Source organism: Epinephelus moara, chromosome 21 (assembly GCF_006386435.1).
Source record: "Epinephelus moara isolate mb chromosome 21, YSFRI_EMoa_1.0, whole genome shotgun sequence".
Taxonomy (NCBI): Eukaryota; Metazoa; Chordata; class Actinopteri; order Perciformes; family Serranidae; genus Epinephelus; species Epinephelus moara.
Window position 1 is genome coordinate 35,738,190 of NC_065526.1, and position 12,601 is coordinate 35,750,790.

Below are 12,601 nucleotides of genomic sequence, written 5' to 3' on the forward strand. Positions count from 1 at the left end.
TTTGTTTTTCTTAAAAGATTTACCAGTTCAATTCCAGTTAATAGTTGTCAGGCTTTTGAAAGCAAGAGTAACCAAAACTGACATCCCTATTTGCAATGTATGTATGTTTTAATTTTTAAGTATAACTGCATACATTGTAGATTGTTTGTGATTAACTGATTATGGTCATTGCTGTCAGCTGTCAATGAGCTGACAATGATCTGATTGTGGCTCAGTCGACGTTACGAATCTTTCACTGGGCAGAGGTAGGTCAGAATTGCCAGAAAAGCATGTTGGCTTGCATCCTGCAAAATATGACTGGATGCAAACATGTTTCACTATCAGAATGTGACCCATTCAGTCCAATAACCTTTGGAAAGTCGAGAAGGGCCGCTTGATTAAATCACTTTCATCCCTATTTAAGTTAGGGGAGCGTTAAGCCAGAAGTAGCCGGCTGACCAGCAGAAGTCTGTAATGCACCTGCTCTATGGGCCCAGAGATGCAGAAGCAGTGCTGATCTTCAGGGTAATTTTATAAGCAGCAGTTGAATGTTACTGGTTTCATGTCCCACTGAACAACTTTCACGGGACTCAACAGGGTCCCGCCTCCAACGCTGTAACCAGTTCTCTTTATACCTGTACATCTATGATTGGGTGAACTAAATCTTTTTTGGCATACTAAATTGTATGTTAATATGGGAGTCCACAGCCATACTAGCCACTCTGTGAGGCTGTAGACACAGCAGTTGTTTGGGCTAAAATGCTACCCCCAGCATGCTAACATAATGACAGTACCAACATTCAGATGTTTAGTAGGTGTTTACCACAGTAACTATCTTAGCAAGTTTTTCAGGTATTTAGTCATAAACCAAAGTATTGGACAGATTAAAATTTTGACTTGATTATGGCTGTAGTTAAGATGCCCTTCATCCTGTGAGTAACATGACACACGTCAGAACCAAGCTTCTTGGCAATCTGTCAAATAGTGGAGACATTTCACTCAACACTACAAATGTCAACCTCATGGTGGTGCCACAGAACATCTCAGAGGAACACTTCCTTCATTAGGTTTTATCCTCTGGGGAAAACCTGGTCTCACTTCCAACTCTTCAAATACCAATGCTTGATTAGTGTCAGACACTGAGGCACAGAGACTTCCTTTAGTGGCACTATGAGATGCACCAGGTGCCCCTGTATGAAGAGCAAGAAAGTCTGCAAAGGGCGGACTTTGACCCAAGAGCCCACTGTCCATGACCGGTGTGAAACAAAAAGTTAATTAAGTCATTTTAATAGCAATATAGTGTGCTAGTACGTGTAGCATACTACGCTAGTGATGTAACCTGTGTGACACATGTCATCTGACATTAAATTACCTTAGTAATGAATGAAAGAGTTTTTAGCCAAACCATTATGGGTTTTTTTTCTACATCTGACCACATGCTTTTGTTGCCCAAACCTAAGGAAATAAACCTTTTTTTTTTCTTTTTTTTTTAACCTATGACAAAAGTTCATGTTAAAGAGACTGTTTGCATTCAGTGAACTGTACTGTACATTTCCTGTGAAAACAAAGGTTTATTTTAAAAAGATACAAAGCATGGACGTCTCCACCAGCTCCTAGCTCTTTAAGCTGATAAATTCTCCTCTATCGCATGTCTGCCATCTGATGCTGAGAAAGTGCCATACAGTGCATTTTTTAAAGATTATATTTAGGGGGCTTTTGCCTTAATGACAGAACAGCTGAAGAGTGACAGGAAATGGGGGGAGAGAATGGGGATGACATGCAGCAAGGGGTCGTAGGTTGGAATCAAACCCAGGTTGCTGCCAAGGACTCAGCCTATATGGGGCACGCTATTCCTAGTGAGTGAGAGATGGCCCTGTATCAGAGCTTTCCCAGCTGTTAACAGTGTTCAGTGGAAATGACATTGGTAAGACTGAACCAGAGCAGTAAAGGTGCGAGTGGAAAAAAAGAAAACAATGAGCTGAAAAATAAACAAGTGACCCATTATTAGCTTCTCTCCAAAACTTTCCACCATTGTTGTTGTTTGCTCAGAGTGTGCTGCTGACATTACTTCACATCCTGATATACTGTCCCCATGAGTTTAATTGAATTCTGCAGACACGTAGCATTAATTTCCAGGGACATACACCAAATTAAACACCACATGGGCTTGCAAGTTAAAAGCAAGTATATCAAGGGCGAAGTGTCCACTTAATGAGACATGTAGGCCAGCACACAACTTTTTCAATGCCCTCCTGTGTCTTGTCCAGACGTCTCAATTGCTATCATATTTGTTATTTTTCAGAAAGCTAAGAAAATGGGGGGTTAAATGAGCTGAATGCTACTGCACACCTGCAGCTACGTCTGTTCCCAAACGTGGCTCATTTTGCTTTTACAACAGAATGCCTGCATTTACTGTTCGCTTCTTGAACATCTGTGCTGGCTTTATTTCTGCCAGTTACCTCAGACTAGATACCATTTCAAGGTAGACAGTTCATCAGGATGACAGTGCTGGCAGAGTGCCTCAAGGTGAAGTGTTGCATATTGTAGCTTTCACTAAAAAAAAAAAACGTTGAGTGTACATCTGAAGGGATGAGTCACCATGTTCATGTCAGTGTCTTCCTTGTCTTGAGGACGTTACTTTTTGTGATTAGTTTTTAGGAAGATGTGTTTCCCAAATAAACTCCTGGCTTTATGAATTTAGTGTTGCCAGCAGTGATCACCTTTTTAGATACAGAGACAGTTTCAAAGAGAGCTATTTAAACAATTACCATTATAAGTATAAGTAAGCATAAGTATAATAAGTATAAGTACCTATTGTCATTGATCATGTTCACTGTGGTTTTAGTTTAGTAGATAGCAAAAAATTTCCTAGCTCTGTCTTTTAACTTGCAGTAAACTTTATTTTAGAAATACAACATTTCGGTCCTTACTTCACATGTGTATGTTCATGAGTGCCAGTCAATCGTAAATTGACAGCACGCCCCTGCTAATCAGCAATTAGCATGCATGAATAGCCAGTGACCATCATATATGGAGGTGATAATTACTATCCTGTCAACCTGCAAACATGAAGCAAACCAAGAAAGAGACAGAGAAAAAATCTACCCAGATGCTGAAAGTGAAGTTATTTTGGGTGAAGTGAAGTTTAGAAAAAATATTGTGTTTTCTTCTGGTGTGACACGGACAGGTAAATCTGAAGTAATGGAAGGAGGAAGTTAACTCTGTGTCCTCTGTTGTGAGAACCATCCAAAAAGTTTAACAAAAATGGTTCAATATGAAACTTGATGCAAAAAACACACATGTACACATGATAAAAAAACAGCAGCTACAGGAGGAGGCTCTTTCCAGTCACAGCTAGAGATGAGCGCATTGCTTTCATCATTGGAGAGACCTCTCTGTCAAGAATTATTCCTGACAGAGACAGTGTCATCCTCCGCTGGAGCAGTCAACAGCAAACTACGGTACGGTACGAGAGTACGGTAATGGATGTGTTACATAACGTGTCAAATCACAGTACATTCTGACAGCCATCACTGATAGCTTAGTGTTTGATCAGTAACGTGGGTCACACGTCTCGCCACTCCAACAGAAGATAGATTTGTGGAGTTCTCACTCTGATTGAATCAAGTGGGAACCGGATGCCAGATGTGTAGGAAACACATGTATTAAGTTCATTAAAATAACTCATTCACATTTTTAAGAAACCTATTTTGAAGCTTAAATCTGCTAAATGCAACTAATTTAGCTAAATGTGTTATATTTCTAATCTTTTGTCATGTTTAATTTACCCATTTCGAAGACATTTGTGTAGAGTGAACATAACAGAGCACAATACGAATTAAAATAGTCGTTTCTAATAATGACAAGCAGCATTTATGTCCATTCCTTACTTACACAAGCACTACAAGCAGTCAGGAGCAGGTGAAGATTTTGTTAGTATCGTCAGGAAGATCGGAGCTTAGAACATATTGATGAATGCCAGGTAACCAGGTAAATGTACCTCTGTTAACAGTTTACACACAAATTCGTTCTACTCACAATTCATGAATGAGACCCAGTGTACGGGAATTCTCTCCTTCCTTCCCTATGGACATTTACTCTTATGCACCTGTCTACAAGAAATTGAAAGTGTATATCAGCCTTCACAGTTTAGTTTATAGCTGTTCCATGTACATTTATATCCTACAGTACAAGTGGACACCTCAGCGACAGCTCCTTTTTTCTTACCATCCGTATTGACCCAGAACAATTTGCAGCAGACTACCTGTAAGCTCTGAAGAGATCCCACTCCATAATCAGCATCTCATCATCATAATCAGCACTCATCGCTCAGTCACTCAGTGACCTTCATGATCTTGTTGTTTGTTGAGGAGGAGGAGGAGGAGGAGGAGGAGAAGCTGAGCCCAAACCACAGGGTCTTTGAACACCAACAATAGCCTTTCTGCTTTTGTTTTTTCCTTATGTATGTTACAAAGAAACTTCTAGTCCTGCAGCTGAGCTTGTAAAATGAGCATCCAAACAAACACTCTAGAAAAGTGCTCTTCTAATGTCAGTTTGCAGGTGAGATAGCGAGTCAGCTTGTCAGCTGTAGCACATTAAAAACTTACATGCAAATGTCAGTGTTTAGATAGTCCCTTTGCTGCCCCACTGGAGTACAGCCTGCCTGCTCTGCTGTCAATCAAACCCACACATAGACATATTCCATTTAAATCCCAGGTCTGTTTCTTATATGTGCCCAATATTGTATTCTGCTATCATACTACTAATACTACTCATATCCTACACCAAGAAATACATGTTCGCCATATCACAAAGTTAAATTCACATTAGTACATTAGATTCAGGATAAAAAAACCTCTCATTGCTGCACTTCAGAAAAAAAAAATAGATACCAAGGTCAGAGGAGTCTTGTTGAGGCCAGTAATGCAGCATCTTCCTTCTGTTATGTCCAATATGTGCAGATGTACTATATAACCAGCCAGATGAATAAACATAACCTTTACCCTTTTAACAGCACATCATCTGTTCCAGTGTATTCTCTGTGGAGATGGTGTTTAAGGTGGGCAGTGAGTTGTATTTGTGGCTCAGTGTTTAGGGTATATCTGCCAAAGAGATGCTGCAAAGACTCCAGTGACACACACATATATACAGTATACATACTGGAGCAGAGGCCAGCTCCAGCTGAGCCACAAAGCAATATAAGTGGATCTAAAAATTTTCTACACTTGCCCAGAGCAAAGTTTTCATGGCTTAGTGTACATTGTAGAGTTAGGGTGCGTCTTTTGGGACAAACACAATGAGCAAGAGATTGTTCAGTAAAGAATAGCCTGCAGCCATTGGCTCCATGTACATTTATGAGATAGTAAAAGGAGAAAGAGATGGGAAAGAGAGAAAGAGTGGTACTGAAACAGAACCAGAGATGTGTGTGTATAGCAGTTCTGTCTCATCTGCATGTTTGTTTGTGGGTGTGTCTGGTGTCTGTCCACCCTTAGGTGCCTTGAGAGAACAGCAGAGCAGAGCATAGAGGCCTATTGGCATTTCACTGTTCACTGCTTCAACTCTAACCGAGCATGGCCTCCACCATGCAAGAAAAAACAAGCTGTCTTCCTCCTGTGCTTCTCATCAGCTTCCTTTTATATGGCATGGTTTAGTTAGTGACTACCGGTGATGACGATGATGATAATGGGTACATGCACCGCATTGTTGCTAGAAGAAAATGTTGGCATTGTATGTTTCTGCAAACCATGCATATGTTACATTTGTATGTTTTATTCGTATGATATCAGCCTTTGTCAGCTATAGGTGGAGGGGATGGTGGATGGCGTGTCACCTAGGCAAGATGCCTGCCAAGCTGCAGACCACTGTTCAAGACCAACAAACAACAAAAACGGATTAGATATAACAGTCACTGCTGTGTTCCAAACAGCTTTTTAGGCAACAAAGATAGGTATTTTGTAGCAACTTGTCACTGTTCTTCCAGCAGCTTTTTACGCACGTAAAAGGGTTGTAGTCATAATCCAGTCACCTCTCTGTTAGCTCCGTTAAATTTGTGCTAAATTTGCTGTATGCTCTTATGTCTATTTTGCAAGTCTTGGTGGTGGTTTTTGTGGTTGGCGTTGGACAGTGGTGGCGTGTGACTGCAAGTCACTTACCAGGATGAGGAAACCAACTCACCAGTCTTTACACTCTCTCTCAGCCGACGTCTAGCTAGCTAGCTGCTAGCCAGGTCGAGCTTTTCAAATGTAAACATCACTAAACATTGAGAAAGATGGAGAAGAATGAGCACCAGCTGAACGGGGTCAGCCCTATGTTCCCACAGCCCAATGGTCCCACAGCCATTTGTTCCCACATTTCTAAGAATTTTTTTTTCACTGAAAATTAGGCCCTATGTTCCCACAGTTTGGAAGCTAGCTCTCTCCTTCAAATCGCCAGCCGTGGGATTGAGTGGCGAACCCTCAACTACCAGGCGACAATTGATTTCAAAACATAGGCCAAGATGTAAATATCCTTTATGTGCCAGAAACACTCACCAGTAGCGCAGTAGACTTGATGACACTGACAGGTTGACACAGAGGAGTTTTCAAATAGGCATCTTCCTTCCTTAACGTTTTCTCCATGAGCCTATGACGCCTCCAGAGGGCTGGAAAGTGACTCCAAGCATCCCAGGAGCACCCCCTCTCTATGCCGGCTTTCCAGAGGTATTGATGCACTGCAAACTATGGTTTGCGTCCAGTTGCTGTGCTTCATTCGACTGATCTGACCGGAAGCTAGTCAATGCGAGGCCTCTGTGCTACTTAGTTTAGTTTGTTTATTTAAAAGGACAATGTGCACTTACATTAAATGTTTGCAATAAACAAAGAGATGGACGCACCAGATTTAGCTAAAAGCTACATTCCATCTGTAGTCCATTGCTACTGGATAATAGGTTGGGTGTAATTGGCTACCAAATTGGGCGAAAGGGGGATAAAATCTGATACAAATTTATGAAAAATGAAATGTGTGAACATAGAGCTGTGGTAACATAGGGCTGTGGGAACATAGGACTGTGGGAACATAGGGCTGTGAGAACATAGGCACGCTCCCAGCTGAACTAGCTTCCTAGTAGCCATTGTACAGACATTAGAAAATAAATCACATCAGTTTCCAACAGGATATCAGAAACTGTAATATGCTTTGATTCACCGAAACTTGGCTAAGTATTGGACAGCGTCATTTAACCTGATGTCTCTTTTCCTACATGCCAATGTGACAGAGCAGAGAACTCTGGCAAGAGAGGAAGAGGAGCTGAGTGTTTTACAGTGAATAAGGACTGGTGTGATGGCAGCAGCCAACAATGTAATAAGACGCAAAAAGTACTAAATTACAGCGCACAAGTCAATGGAGCTGATGGGTTTACATTTCACTGGAATTGTACCTTGTAGAATTCTGTATGACGAATAAATCATTGACAGATTGATTGTTTTTCACCAAGACTTTGCTGCTCTTCCTCCTGGGATCATGGCCTGAAAAGCAGTTAATTTACCGAGGCATCGCTGCTTTTCCTGCCAGGATTGTGCTCCACTCAAAGAAGGTATTTTGAGCCAAAACATGATCATTTATTTCCTGGCTGTAACCACGTAGTGTCTGTGCCTAAACCTGGCCACAACAGCACTGTCGAACTGTCATCTGAAAAATAACTGCAGCTCTCAGACAAATTTAGTTGAGTAAAATGTACAGTAATTTTTTTTCAGTTTACCAGCCATTGGCAGATAGACAGAAAGTTACTTTTGGACCCTGCTGGCAAGGGTGAAGGATTCCGTAACAACTGTCAGGAGTTGCTGGAACATTTGTAGCTTGTTCAGCTACATATAAGCTATAACCAGACAGGTTTTAAGCAAGATTGGTGTATTATTTTGATTTGTACAGTTTTAGAGTGAAAAAAGGAAAGGAGCACCATGCAAAATTTTGAGCACCCCAAGACATTTAAGCTCTCAGACAACTTTTAACATGGCCTTAGACCATAATTAGCTTGTTAGGACTATGGCTTGTTCACAATCATCGTTAGAAAGGCCACGTGATGCAAATTTCAAAGCTTTATAAATACTCTAAATACTCCTCTTAACAGCTGCCTAGCACACTGAAAACTAAAATAACTGATGTCCACAAAGCAGGAGAAGGCTATAAGAAGATAGCAAAGTGTTTTCAGGTAGCTGTTTCCTCAGTTTCTAATGTAATTAAGAAATGGCAGTTAACAGGAACTGTGGCGGTCAAGTTGAGGTCTGGAAGACCAAGAAAACTTTCCAAGAGAGCTGCTCCTAGGAACGCTACAAAGGCAAATCGAAACCCCCGTTTGACTGCAAAAGACCTGCAGGAAGATTTAGCAGACTCTAGAGTGGTGGTGCACTGTTCTACTGTGCAGCGACACCTGCAAAATATAACTTTCATGGAAGAGTCATCAGAGGAAAGCCTTTCCTGTGTTCTCACCACAAAAATTCAGCATCAGAAATTTGCAAGGGAACATATAAACAAACCTGATGTTTTTTGGACAACATGGGAGTGGATCGGTTATGCTTTGGGCTTGTGTTGCAGCCAGTGGCATGGTGAACATTTCACAGGCAGAAGAGAAAATGGATTCAACAGATTCCAGTAAGTTCTGGAAGCAAACATCACACCATTTGTAAAAAAAAAAGATGAAGGTGAAAAGAGGACAGCTTCTACAACAGGACAATGATCCTAAACACATCTCGAAATCCGTAATGGACTACCTCAAGAGGAGCAAGCTGAAGGTTTTGGAATTGAAGAATGGGTGAAAATCCTCCAAACAAGAACTGAAAGACGATGGTTATATAAAGGTTACAAAAAGCGTTTATAAGCTGTGATTGCTTGCCAAGAGGGGCGCTACTAAGTACTGACCATGCAGGGTGCCCAAACTTTTGCTTCAGGCCCTTCTCCTTTTTTGTTACTTTAAAACTGTAAAAGATTGAAATTACAAAGAAATATTGTGAAATGTTTCATCTTTAATCATTTTATCTACTGCTTACTTAAAGGACAGCTTCGGTATTTTTCAACCTGGGCCCTATTTCCCCATGTGTATGTATGCGTATGATTCATGGGTACAACTCGTTCTAAAATTGGTTCAGTATTGAGGGAGCCGCGAAACGAGCTAAAGCGGTAACGGGGGCAAATGCGTCCCGTATATGTTTGTGCATTAAAAGTGCTTTTTTTCCCCACTGACCGGTTCAGATCGCCAGTGTTATCTCTGTAAATAGCATATTGTAGCGACCCTGGGGCAGTGGTGAGTGTGGTATGAGTGGAGTCAGCTGTCAGTCAGTGTTGGAGCAGAGAGGGGGAGGGCTGCCCCGCTGGGTACTGTAAGTGAGTATGTGTGTATGAAGTGTGTGTGTTACGCTAGAAGAGTCAGAGTTTGGGACGGAGTCTTTTACGTGCTACCCCCTGGAGTGTTACCGGAGTTTTTGGAGTGCTCAAATAAATGGGCCTTTTTCCCGAACGCAAGAACAGGATGTCGCGCAACACCCCGTACAGCTTTCATAGGCTGCCTTTGTCGGACGGCGAGATGCTGAAGTTGTGGCTAGTTGTGCTACAAATGGATGCTAACACTCCTGTCCAGACACTGCGCCTTGCAGACCATCGGGTCTGCAGTGCTCACTTCTCCCAAGATGACTACTGCCAGCCGAAGAAGAGAAGACATCCAATCCCGAAACACCTCTTCCTCAAGAAAACGGCTGTCCCACGAGTAGAGAGAGCTACAGACACAGTGGAGCAAAGCTCGTGACATCACACAGCCCAGAGGTAAGGGAAAGGCTAAGTTAGTATGCTATTTACAGAGATAACACTGGCGATCTGAACCGGTCAGTGGCGAAAAAAAGCACTTTTAATGCGCAAACTTATACAGGACACATTTGCCCCCGTTACCGTTTTAGCTCGTTTCACGGCTCAGGTTGCATCCGCCTCCCTCAATACTGAACCAATTTTAGAACGAGTGGTACCTATGAATCATACGCACACATACACATGGGGAAATAGGGCCCAGGTTGAAAAATACCGAAGTTGTCCTTTAACTACTCACAGTAAACAAAATTTTTACCAGGGGTGCCCAAACCTTTGCATGCCACTGTGCAGTACAGTTTTATGTCATTATAAGGTAGGGTTGATGGTTATATGGTTAAAAAAAACATTACATAAAAATTATGTTTCACAAAAAAGAGAGTTTTGTACTGAAAAGACTTGAACTAAAAAGTGCCAGACTGTTCCACTTTCTTCTCTTCAAAATAAAACATATTTAGGCCCAACCACCATCCTCAAGCTTTAAAGCCATAAATTTGACAGTCATGGCAGTGAATGTGTCTCCCTGTTATTCTTTTACAGGCAGTAGCAGCATATTCATGTCTAAAAGTAGAGAAGAAAATCCATCAGGCTGCTCGCCAACCTTTCCTGTGGTGCTTCCGAATGTTCTAGACAATGGACAGTTGCTTTAAGACCCCCACAGTATTCATAAGGTCAACTTTCATGTGGGTATATCACTGTCACTGTAAAATGTAAGGCTGTCATTATAATGCATGTGGATGGATTTCTTTTGGGAGACTTTTTTTTTTTTCTTCAATCTTAGATTTAAAACATGTTTCTTTACTGAAAGAAAACAATCTCAGACCTTGAAAGTATTTTATTACCTGATGTGAAACTAAAGTGAAGACTCACTGGGAGGAAACTCATTTTTAGAGGAGACAAACTTGTGTGAATAGCATCCTGTCAAGATGTCCCTGTCTGTCTACCTACCTGTCTCTCCACACAGACGCTGGGACACAGCATGCCCACCTCCCACTTAAAGTTGGAGTAGGCAGTTTTATTTTGGAGTCACTGGGCAAAAATCTCATAATAAACTTTGAGCATATTGTAATTCATGTGGTCAGAGAAAACTAGACTGCTGCACCTTCTCTTGGTTCTGTTTTCAGGCTTTGGAAAATCTAGCCTGTCACGCGCGACTTTGGGCTATCACAAGTGATTTCTGAGAGCAGGTGCTTCTATTGGCTGTTCTGCAATTGCAAATGCAGATGCACATGCAAGTTTCTTTGGTGACAGCCTAATTCAATGGCAGAGAATCTTGCAGAATCTTGCTATTCCAGCATTGGCAACAACTGCCTACACTGCAAAGCAACCCAAAAAGGGAGACAGACTTATCAAAAACAGAGTCTAGGGGGGTGCTCAGGCTGAATTCGAGCCACTGCAACCGCTGACAGGGGGAGGAAGTGAGCCAGAGGGACCATGGGGTGGCTAGCCAACTACTCCTCATTGTATTTGTTGTCTGATAAACAGGGATAAAGAGAATGGCGAGAAGGGGCTGAGTGAATGTGCTACAGTATGTGCAGCTCTGCAATGAAATTAGATGAAATAAATCAGTGTGTGGGAAACACTGGTTTACTGTATGAAGCACATGCATATACCCATGGTTGTTTGGTGGGAGGGGCTTAGGAAAAAGAGGGGAGTGCTGCAGGTGAAGGCTGTATTTTCAGATTCTGTTGTTTTTGTTTTGTTTTGGAATAGATAGTGATACAACTGTAAGTCTTAAAGATACCCAGTGGAGTTTTTGAATACTAGTGGTAGTGCTCTGCAGTGTTTTAACAAGAGGAAGGGCTGTAATGTTAGCTACATGGATATAAACAACCCATAATTTTAAATATTTAAAATATAGATGAACTTTGTAAATGTTTCATGAGGAGGGAAATGCATTCAACAAAAATGTTAGACCTCAGGGATACACACGTTTTGGTGAGAAATGCTGAACGTCAACATAACTTTTGTTTGTCTATGGGGCTGTACACATGCCGCGTCTTTAACCACTGTGATTGGTTGTTCCTCGTCACGACATGCAGTGCGCGCTACTGGGTTCCGAAAGTTGACCTCGGTTTATCTTGGGGCGCAGCTCTGGTGCTCTGGATTTTGAGTGCGTCTACCGCGCATCTTCATTGAAAACAAGTAATTTGAGGGCACAAAAAATGCGGCATGTGTATGACCCCTATAAAAAGACTCAATAGGGCACCTTCAAAATTGTCATCACTGTTTGGTGATGCAGCTTTTTTTTCTACATAGGAGATATTATCTCCTGTGTAACATCCCCTACATAGGTGATATTATGTCCTATGTAACACCCCCTGCATAGGAGATATTATCTCCTATGTAACATCCCCTACGTAGGGAAATTATGTCCTATGTAACATCTCCTACATAGGACTATTATGTCGTATGTAACATTACCTATGTAGGAGATATCATCTCCTATGTAACATCTCCTGCGTAGGAGATATAATGTCCTATGTAACATCTCCTATGTAGGAGATATTATGTCCTATGTATGTAACATCTTCTACATCAGAGATATTATGTCCTATGGAACATCCCCTGTGTAGGAGATATTATGTCCTATGTAACATCCCCTACGTAGAGGATATTATGTCTTACGTAACATCCTCTGTTTAGGAGATATTATGTCCTATGTAACATCCCCTACGTAGGAGATATTACATCCCATGTAACATCCTCTACATCGGAGATATTATGTCCTATGGAACATCCCCTATGTAGGAGATATTATGTCCTATGTAACATCCCCTACGTAGAGGATATTATG